Here is a 9,840-nt window from a genome sequence, read left to right on the forward strand (position 1 = left end):
CCCTTCTCCAGCAGATCTTCCCAACCCAGGAATCAAACCAGAGTCTCCTGCATCACAGGTAGAATCTTTACCAACTGAGCTATTAGGGTTTTGGTACTATTTAAATATCCAGGGATATTTTTTAATTTTCCAAGAGCACAACTACCTTGAAAAACAAAGAAACGTTGCCTTTTGTTTTGTTCAGAACTTTTCATTCTTATATAAACATATCAAGGTATGTTTATTCTTCCATCTTTTCTTAAATTAGCTTATTTATTTGGCTGCACCAGGTCATTGTTGCGGCACTCGGGTCTTCAATCTTCGTTTGGGCATGGGAATTCTTAGTCATGGCATATGGGATCTAGTTCCCCAATCAGGGATCAAATTTTAGCCTCCTGCATTGGGAGCTTGGATTCTTAGCCACTGGGACAACCAGGGAAGTCCCTCCAATCTTTTGATATAGGGCAAGAAATGTTTTGCTTCCGGATGTGTCTTTTGATAGGAGTCATAGATTTTATTTCTTACACAAATATCAAAATATGTCTACAGTCTCCAGTTTCAACTTCTTGAAACCAGGTGGAAGCAGAAGGACAATTTCTAATGACTATGAGCGAGCTCCAAGCTGGAATCAAGATTGCCGGGAGAAATATCAATAACCTCAGATATGCAGATGACACCACCCTTATGGCAGAAAGTGAAGAGGAACTAAAAAGCCTCTTGATGAAGGTGAAAGAGGAGAATGAAAAAGTTGGCTTAAAGTTCAACATTCAGAAAACTAAGATCATGGCCTCTGGTCCCATCACTTCATGGGAAATAGATGGGGAAACAGTGGAAACAGTGTCAGACTTTATTTTTTGGGGCTCCAAAATCACTGCAGATGGTGACTGCAGCCATGAAATTAAAAGACGCTCATTCCTTGGAAGGAAAGTTATGACCAACGTAAATAGCATATTCAAAAGCAGAGATATTACTTTGCCAACAAAGGTCCATCTAGTCAAGGCTATGGTTTTTCCAGTAGTCATGTATGGATGAGAGTTCGACTGTGAAGAAAGCTGAGCGCCAAAGAATTGATGCTTTTGAACTGTGGTGTTGGAGAAGACTCTTGAGAGTCCCTTGGACTGCAAGGAGATCCAACCAGTCCATCCTAAAGGAGATCAGTCCTGGGTGTTCATTGGAAGGACTGATGCTGAAGCTGAAACTCCAATACTTTGGCCACCTCATGTGAAGAATTGACTCATTGGAAAAGACCCTGATGCTAGGAGGAATTGAGGGTAGGAGGAAAAGGGGACCACAAAGGATGAGATGGCTGGATGGTGTCACTGACTCGATGGATGTGAGTCTGAGTGAACTCTGGGAGTTGGTGATAGACAGGGAGGCCTGGCGTGCTGCGATTCATGGGGTCTCAAAGAGTCGGACACAACTGAGAGACTGAACTGAACTGAACTGATGAGCTCCATATCCCTAGTTTTTCTTCCAGGTTTTTACAATTGTTTCTGTGAACATTTGTGAGATCTGTTCTAAAGTGAAGGGCTGAGCATTGCCTGGCTCCAAGATTTCTGCCATGCGGTAGCCCTGATGCATACCTTGAGGTGCTTCCCAGATGGCACCATGGTAAAGAATCCACCTGCCAATGCAGGAGATTCAAGAGACATGGGTTCGACTCCTGGGTCGGGAAAATGCCCTGGAGTAGGAAATGGCAACCCACTCCACTATTCTTGCCAGGAAAATCCCATGGACAGAGGAGCCTGGCAGACTGCAGCCCATGGCGTTGCAAAGAGTTGGACACGACTGAGCAACTGAGTACACACACGTGCACATACCTTGAGGTAGAACTGCTGAGTCATGCAGAGTTTGAGCAGCTCAAATTTTTCTTGATATTCCCGAATAGTTCTTCAAAGTAGCTGTCTTGTTTATGGGTCTTCCAGCAATGTTCCCACAACCTCACTAATACATGGAGTTATCAGACTTTTTGATTTTTGTTTTTCTCACTAATAACATAATGGTATATCACCGTTGTTTTGAAGTTCTCAGAGTAGGTGGATATTTCTTATAGGATTATTGGCCAATCAGGTTTCACCCTCTGTAAACTACATGTTATATCTTGTCTCCATATTTCTCATAGTTATTTTCTTCCTTCTTCTTATTGAATTAAAAGAGTTCTTAATATACTTTAGATCCTAATCTCTATGTGCATTGCAAATATCTTCTCCTAGATGGTGGTGGATTATCTTCTCAATTTTGTTTTAGGTTTTATTGTAGTCAATTTTAACCATCTTTTCTTTTTGACTTGTATTTTTTGTGTCTTATTCAAAAAATCTTTGCTAAACCAAAGTTATAAAGCTCTTCTACATGTTTTTCTTAAAGTGTTTAATATTTAATATTTGCTTTTCTAATTTTGGTCCTTAATCCATCTGTGTGTGTACACGTCTGAGTGTGTGTGTGTGTGTGTGTATTATGGGATAGAGACGCAATATTTTTCATGTAGATATCTAGTTGTCCTAGCACCACTTTTTTTTAAAAAAGAATTAACATTTTCTCACTTACTTGTAATGCTGCTAATGTCAATGACCAAACTCTTATATCTACTTGAGTCTATTTCTAGGTTCAACTATCTAATTTGTTTTCCTGTGTATCAGTGCCATTCGTTTCATTACTAGAGCTTTAAGATAATTCTGATAACAGATAGTATCTTTCCCTCCTCTTCAAAATTGTCTTGACTCTCCTTGTTCATTAACTCTTCTATGTGAGTTTCGGAATCTGATTGCCAAGTTCTGCTCATATTTTTACTGTAATCATGTTGACTGTAAGTATTAATTGGAGGAGAATTTATCATGCCAAATCTGCTCATTCAGAAACAAGATATGGTTCTTCATTCATCTAGGATCCCTTGCTATGTTTTAATAAAATTTATTATTTTCTTTATGGAAGTCTGGAATAACTTTTCTTGTATTTATTTTTAAGTACTTCAGATATTTTTCTTACAAATATACAAATAATATATTTTTAAATTATATTTTCTAATTATTACCTGCTTAGATAAAGGGATTGCTTCGATGTTTTGATATTGTTGATAAATCAAGCAGTACATTTGCCTCACTGATTAATTCCAGTGGTTTGTAAAGTCCTGTGCTTTCTATATAGACACTGCGAACAATGGTAAGTGCCAATCAATCTTTTTTTCTCTTATTGTACTGATTAGGATTTCTAATATAACACTGAATATGAGCAAGAATAGAGGATATCTTTGTCCTGTTCTTACTCAAAATCTTCTAAGAATGATATTCATTATACATTTTTGTTAGATACCTTTATCCAGTTAAAGAAGTATTGTTCTATTCTAGTTTGCTAAGAAAGGTTTTACCATAAATGCATGTTGATATTTTTCCAGAATTTTTGCAAATATTTGAGGAACTGAATGGTCATTATCCTTATTCCTAAGATAATCGTATTTGATTATTATTTTTATATATTTTATACTCATCTCTGTTCATAAATGAACATAATCTCTAATTTCCTATTTACATGCTGCCCTTTTCCAATTTTGCTATCAAAAATATACTAGCTCAAAAAATATGTTGGGGGATCTTCCCCCCATTTTTATGATATTGGATACAAACAAGGCTTGACTTGACCTAGTTTCCAAGTGAAGCATTCTTTCTTAGCATCATGTATAATGCTCTTAATTCTTAATAACTGAAGAAGAATGCTCAATTCCTAAAGAGTATTTGTTATTAGCATATCTAAACTAACTCTATTTTATTTAGAATGGCCTAGAATATATTTTTTTACCCTTTAATTTTAGCCCTCCATGTCAAGTATTAGGTGAGTCTCTCTTAAGTCAAGCTTTAAAACCTGAAAACATAATCTATTTGGAATAATCTTTATACTCCTGTGTACTCATACCATATGAGGAATGTGAAAAGTGCAGAAGAAAGCAGAAATTGCCACTCGGGAGTTCACTAAGCAACACACTGATACTGGCACACATATATTATACTGCACTAAGCTTTCCCTTCACAACTCAGGCACTGGATTTTTCCTTTCAATGACCACAGTATTCGTTGGACTTCCCTGGTGGCTCAGACGGTAAAGAATCTGCCTGCAATGCAGGAGACCCAGGTCCCATCCCTGGGTCAGGAAGATCCCCTGGAGAAGGAAATGGCTACCCACTCCAGTATTCTTGCCTGGAGAATCCCATGGACAGAGGAGCCTGGTGGGCTACAGTCCTTGGGGTCACAAAGAGTCGGACACAAATGAGTGTCTAACCCTATTTGATTTATTTGCAAGATGTCTTGTCTTCTCATTGTATCTTACCTTTTATGATTTTAATGCATTCTTCTACATGTTTTGTTATTTTAAATGTACTTATTTTATCATTCCCATTGCAGGTTTGGGGGATTCAGTCTCCTATTTACTGTGCCAGGTGGCTGTCACTCATGGTATGTTGTCTTTTCTCATCTGTTTTGTAATCTTGGATTGTGACCACATCTTCAGTAAGTTCTGTTGAAATCCTCTACCACAGGGAGATGTTTCTCCAAAGTGGCTTTGTGTTTGCTTCTGTAAAGCATCCCAGGGACACCATTAGCTTGCAGCAATTTTCTTGAAATTTTCATGCAATTTCATGGCTTGAGGGTGCCCAGAATATGTGGATATTATCATTTCAAACCTTGGGACCAGGTTCTTAGAGATTTTCCTTTCTCTCCTTCCCTCCAGGCAGATACACTTTCTCATCAACTCTTTATGTTGGTGTGTGGATTGTTTTTTAGTCCACTTTTACACAGAAGGTGCAGCATTTCAAAACCCAGGCTTTATACAAGGGTTTTATTTTGAACTCTCTAATGATAAAGGACTAGCCTCATTTCCTCTCCCTTGTAGGCATTAAAGCCATTCGGCTTCAGCCTCCAAAAAATACTAAACATCAGCTCAGACTCATTTAATTTACAGTTCCTGGTTTATCCTTGGAAACTGGGGTCCATTTTCTCATAAACACAGTTATACATGTCTAATAATTTTTATTGTATTTTATCCAGCTTGTATAGAGCTGTTAGAAGGAGAATGTTCACACTTTTTGTCTGCCAGCATACTGGAAGAAGAAATTCTCAATTGTATTTCTTACATGCAACTCTCTTTTTGTACTAATATTACAACACTTCATGTTCACTTTCATTAAATTACATAATTATAAGTCACTTCAGTCATGTCCAACTCTTTTACAACCACAGACTGTAACCCGCCAGGCTCCTCTGTCCTTGGGATTCTCCAGGAATACTGAAGCGGGTTTCCATTTCCTCCTCCAGGGGATCTTCCTGACCCAGAAATGGAACCCACATCTCATACATCCTGCATTGGCAAATGGGTTCTTTATCACCAGTGCCACCTGGAAAGTCCAATTATAATAGTAAGTTTAACTTAAATCAAAAGATTTCACACTTATCTGATTCTTTGTGAGAACACAACTTCAAGTGATAGAAGCAGAAGTTTAGGGCATATGAGAGAGTGTCATGTTAGCCAGATACATTTTACAGGTTAAAAACATCATTTGTGTATTTTAAAGAAAGAATGGAGAATATTGTAAATCCAATAAGGGAGCTCAGTGGGGATTAGGAAAGCATCCATTATAACTTTTAGAAATGGAGCACAGAAGTTGTTGAGTAATGAGTCTAGAGAAATACATTAGATTCAGGCTCTGAGAACGTATTAGTCATTCTAAGAAATTTGGCCTTAATTCTTAGGAAAAGTTCATGGGGGTCATATCAAAGTATACAGACCTATGGATTTTGAATGAGAAAACATATATGAAACAATCTACATCAAGTTTTACACAACTCTAAGACATATTTCCTATAATTCCAAGATCAGTAAAATCTCCCCAAACCCCTAGAAGTTAGTGAAGTCAAATGCTGTAATATTTACACGACTGTAAGTTGTCAAGCCACTTTGAAGTTTTTGCAGATGTCCTTGCAGGGAACAGTCACTCCACTCACTCAGCCTGTGACACCTCAGTGAACTTCTCCACCATCCAGTGGACCTTTGTTACACCCTCTTCAAAGGGCTCTCTCAGTCTTAGTGATGGGGGAGTGCCTATCCCTATGGGCTCTGCCTCAACCCTCAAGCTACTGGCTGCTGCTGTATTTGTCATTCTTGTCTCCTTTAGAGGTCTTTTACCCATTGGTCATTATGTCCCACTACTAGTTAATAATTCTTTTTTTAATTGCTCCCATTTTTTAATTAATTTTTATTGGAGCCTAGCTGCTTTGCAGAAGGAAAATGGCAACCCACTCCAGTGTTCTTGCCTGGAGAATCCCAGGGACAGGGGAGCCTGGTGGGCTGCAGTCTCTGGGGTCGCACAGAGTCGGACACGACTGAAGTGACTTAGCAGCAGCAGCTGCTTTGCAATGTTTCTGTTGTACAACAAAGTGAAACAGCTATATGTTTACATATATCCTCTCTTTTTTGGATTTCCTTCCCACTCAGGTCACCACACAGCACTGAATGGTAGAGTTCCCTGTGCTATTTAGTAAGTTCTCACTAGTTGTCTATTGTATACATAACACTGCATATCTGAGGCTTCCCAGGTGGCACTAGCGGTAAAGCACCTGCCTGCCAATACAGAAGACGTAAGTTACAGACGCAGCTTGGATCCCTGGGTCAGGAAGATCCCCTAGAGGATGAAATGGCAACTCACTCCAGTGTTGTTACCTGGAGAATCTCATGGAGGAGCCTGGCGGGCTACAGGCCCCTGGGCGCAGAGTCAGACACAACTGAAGTGACTTAGCACGCATGCAGTGTATATATGTCAATCCCAATCTCCTAATTCATCCCACCTCCTCCCTAATAATTCTTTATATTAAACTTTCTCTGTGTGAATTAATGTGATGTTTCTCTCTCCAAATCAGACCCCTATTAATACACACACTGAAATTTGATTATCAATTTTCTAGATCACAAAATTATCCTAGAGTTGCCAGTTATTTTCACCAAAAGTGAATGATTCCAGTGACCATACAAATACCTGTTCCTAAAAGAATGAGGATCATAAATAACACAAATTTGCAGTTTCAAATAAATATTTATTCAGGGAAATTCTGACATAAGTCACATATTGTACACTTTTATGGCTATATATGTAATCTATACGTGTGTGCTGATGATTTTCTGATCATAAAAGCCTATAAAACACTAGTTTAATTATTTTAAATCCCAGGTCACTATGATTCAAGGCAAGATTAATAATCTAGAGAACTAAGAGATAATTTTAGTAGTTATAGTTCAAAGTTGTTTGAAATACATTATAATTATTCATTTATAGAATTCTATTTCAGTCATAAAATCAGTACAAAGATCAAGAAAAGGAAGTATATTTTAATAGACCTTTACAAAAGGAACATCCTTTCTTCTAAAATAAGCACAAGATCTCACACATAACATATTACACCCATTATTATAGTGAGTAAACATTGCTCACAGCAAGAAACCCAACCTTAATTTACTTATTGAATTAAAATAAAAACACCTACTCAATCAAAATGACCTGCAGGTGCCATTGTTTCAAATGCTTCCATGAATGCATTTCTTATTCGAGAATAGGCTCTTAAGACAGAAAGTCCAGATAAGAAAGAGAGAATTGCACATCAAAGCTATAGGCCACAAAGCTTCAGCACTTTAGCTTTTATCTCCAAGCTAACTTTAATTTACAAATCTAAATTTTCAGGAGGTTTCTTATCAATCCCTCTGCCCCAAAAGTGAGTTCATTGTAAAAATCATCCTTGATCCAGAACTGAAAGATTTTATATTCCTCAAGGCACTTTCTTAAAACCAGATTCATCAAAACACAAAAATCAGAAAGGTATTCCCAGCTTTTATGATGTGTACTAGACAGTACTGATGCTTATGGAATGTCCTTAGGCTCTACATTATTCTGTATGAGACAAATGACTTTAAAAAGTGGAAATTTTCTCCTGACAAAATCACAACTTGTTCAGAAGACTGAGGGTTCCCCCCAAGTCTCAGTGTCAGATGGAAAGTTCAAATTCTTCTAGATTAATGCTGTGAAAAGAGCTACTCTATTATTTTAATTTCTGCTTCCATGTTCCTTTGAATTTAAGTGTCCTTGTTTCTTTGTTTTTTATGTAAACATATCACAGCAGAATCTCAGTCTTTGTTTTTTTCCAGTGGTATCTACATGAAACCCACCCTTCTTGTCAATTCACTCCATGTTAGATGGTTATCATCTAACAGAATTCAACCACCTGCCTCTTTCATTTTGTAGGAGAACTCAGTCTGGTACCCATTTATTTTCCTTGCTATTTCACTCATATTTTGATTGAGTTGATTTTGGCTTCTCACCTGTTGATGACCCACATCTCAAATCCAAGAAGTGTATCTGGTCCCCCCCAAATTATTCTTAATTATTTTCAATCATTGCATTGATTTAAGTTGCTTAACAACAGAACATGCTGTTTTTCTTTTCAGAGGAAGTCTGTTCTTGGTTTGTAAGAAATACCAGGTAACTCTGATAGAATTTAGACACATATATTTGAATGGGAAACAACAAATCTGGGTATCCTGTTCACAGCCTCAAAATGCAAACCTCATTTCTAGTTATTTGCTTGTGTAGAGGGTTTCATAAAGTTCGGATTATGATTATCTTATCTTGAAAAGTGAGGAATAGAGAATGTACATTGATGTTTTATGGATAGAAAATCTAGTGATGAAACAAAAGTTAATGAGCTCATGTTGACCGCTCCTGACTGCCAGAATGTATTAATTTCTCATATCCCTGAACCTGGATTCTCTAAACCAGGGCTTGTCAAACGTTACTGTGCATCCTAACCCCCTGAGATCGTTCTAAGGCAGATTCCGAATCAACAAGTCTGAGGCAGAGCCTAAGAGTCTGCATTTGGAACATGTTCCCGGGTGATGCTGATGCTGAGGCCTGGGGCCCCACTTCCAGTAGCTCAGCCCCTCTGCTGTAGAAAGCAATTGAATCACGAGAAAGTGCATGTGCACTTCTAACAAAGGGACCTTGTGGTAAATGAAGTTGTAGGAAGAAAGCCCTCTTTTCTGATAGATTAAATCTAAGCTCCATTTCTGAACATAGGAGTCAGGAAAAACTACTAGAAAGTTTGAATCCCAAGTGAGAGTAGCTGCAATGTGCATCTAAATCTGCCTATCCATATGATGACAGCTGGAGACTAGCTTGCCTCTTGCAATCCCTTAAACAGTCAGTGGGAGAGTTTACTATCGCATGTATTACCAGCTGCATCCATGCTAATCAAACATGAGCACAGAGTGAGCTATTACACCTTCATATCAAGGGTGAGAGATTGGAAGAGGGGAAAAAATTGGGGTCACTATTTTTTGGGGGGTCCACTGCATCCCTAATAAATAGAACCTTTTAAAAGAATGTGGTATTGTATGTTTACCTCCATTGATGCCCTATAAGTGGGTTAAAGAAGTAGTAACTGACTTCAGGCAGGCCTAAATCCTGGGCCTCCTAAGCAATTACACACCAGGAAAACTGACCTGGAAGATCTACTTTCAGTTTTTCCAGTCCCCAGAAAATTACTGGGGTTGTTAACTGTTTCTTTCCCTGGGACCTCAGGCTTATAGAAGATATTCTGGACATCCAGGGGTGAGATGGGCAAGACAGGACATGTCACCTCATGAGAATCACAAAGGGAGTCTTAGAGGACTCTCTACCCAAAGGGATCCTCACACTCTCTTAGGTGTAACCATCTGCATTCAGTGGGGGCTTCTGTGAGAAGAGATCCCTAGCAAAAGTTAATCACCCAATCATTGAGACCAAGGAAGGGACAGACTCTAAAAGGAGAGGAAGGGTCTTCAGAATCAGACCCTCCT

Source organism: Bos indicus x Bos taurus, chromosome 9 (genome assembly GCF_003369695.1).
Source record: "Bos indicus x Bos taurus breed Angus x Brahman F1 hybrid chromosome 9, Bos_hybrid_MaternalHap_v2.0, whole genome shotgun sequence".
Lineage (NCBI taxonomy): Eukaryota > Metazoa > Chordata > Mammalia > Artiodactyla > Bovidae > Bos > Bos indicus x Bos taurus.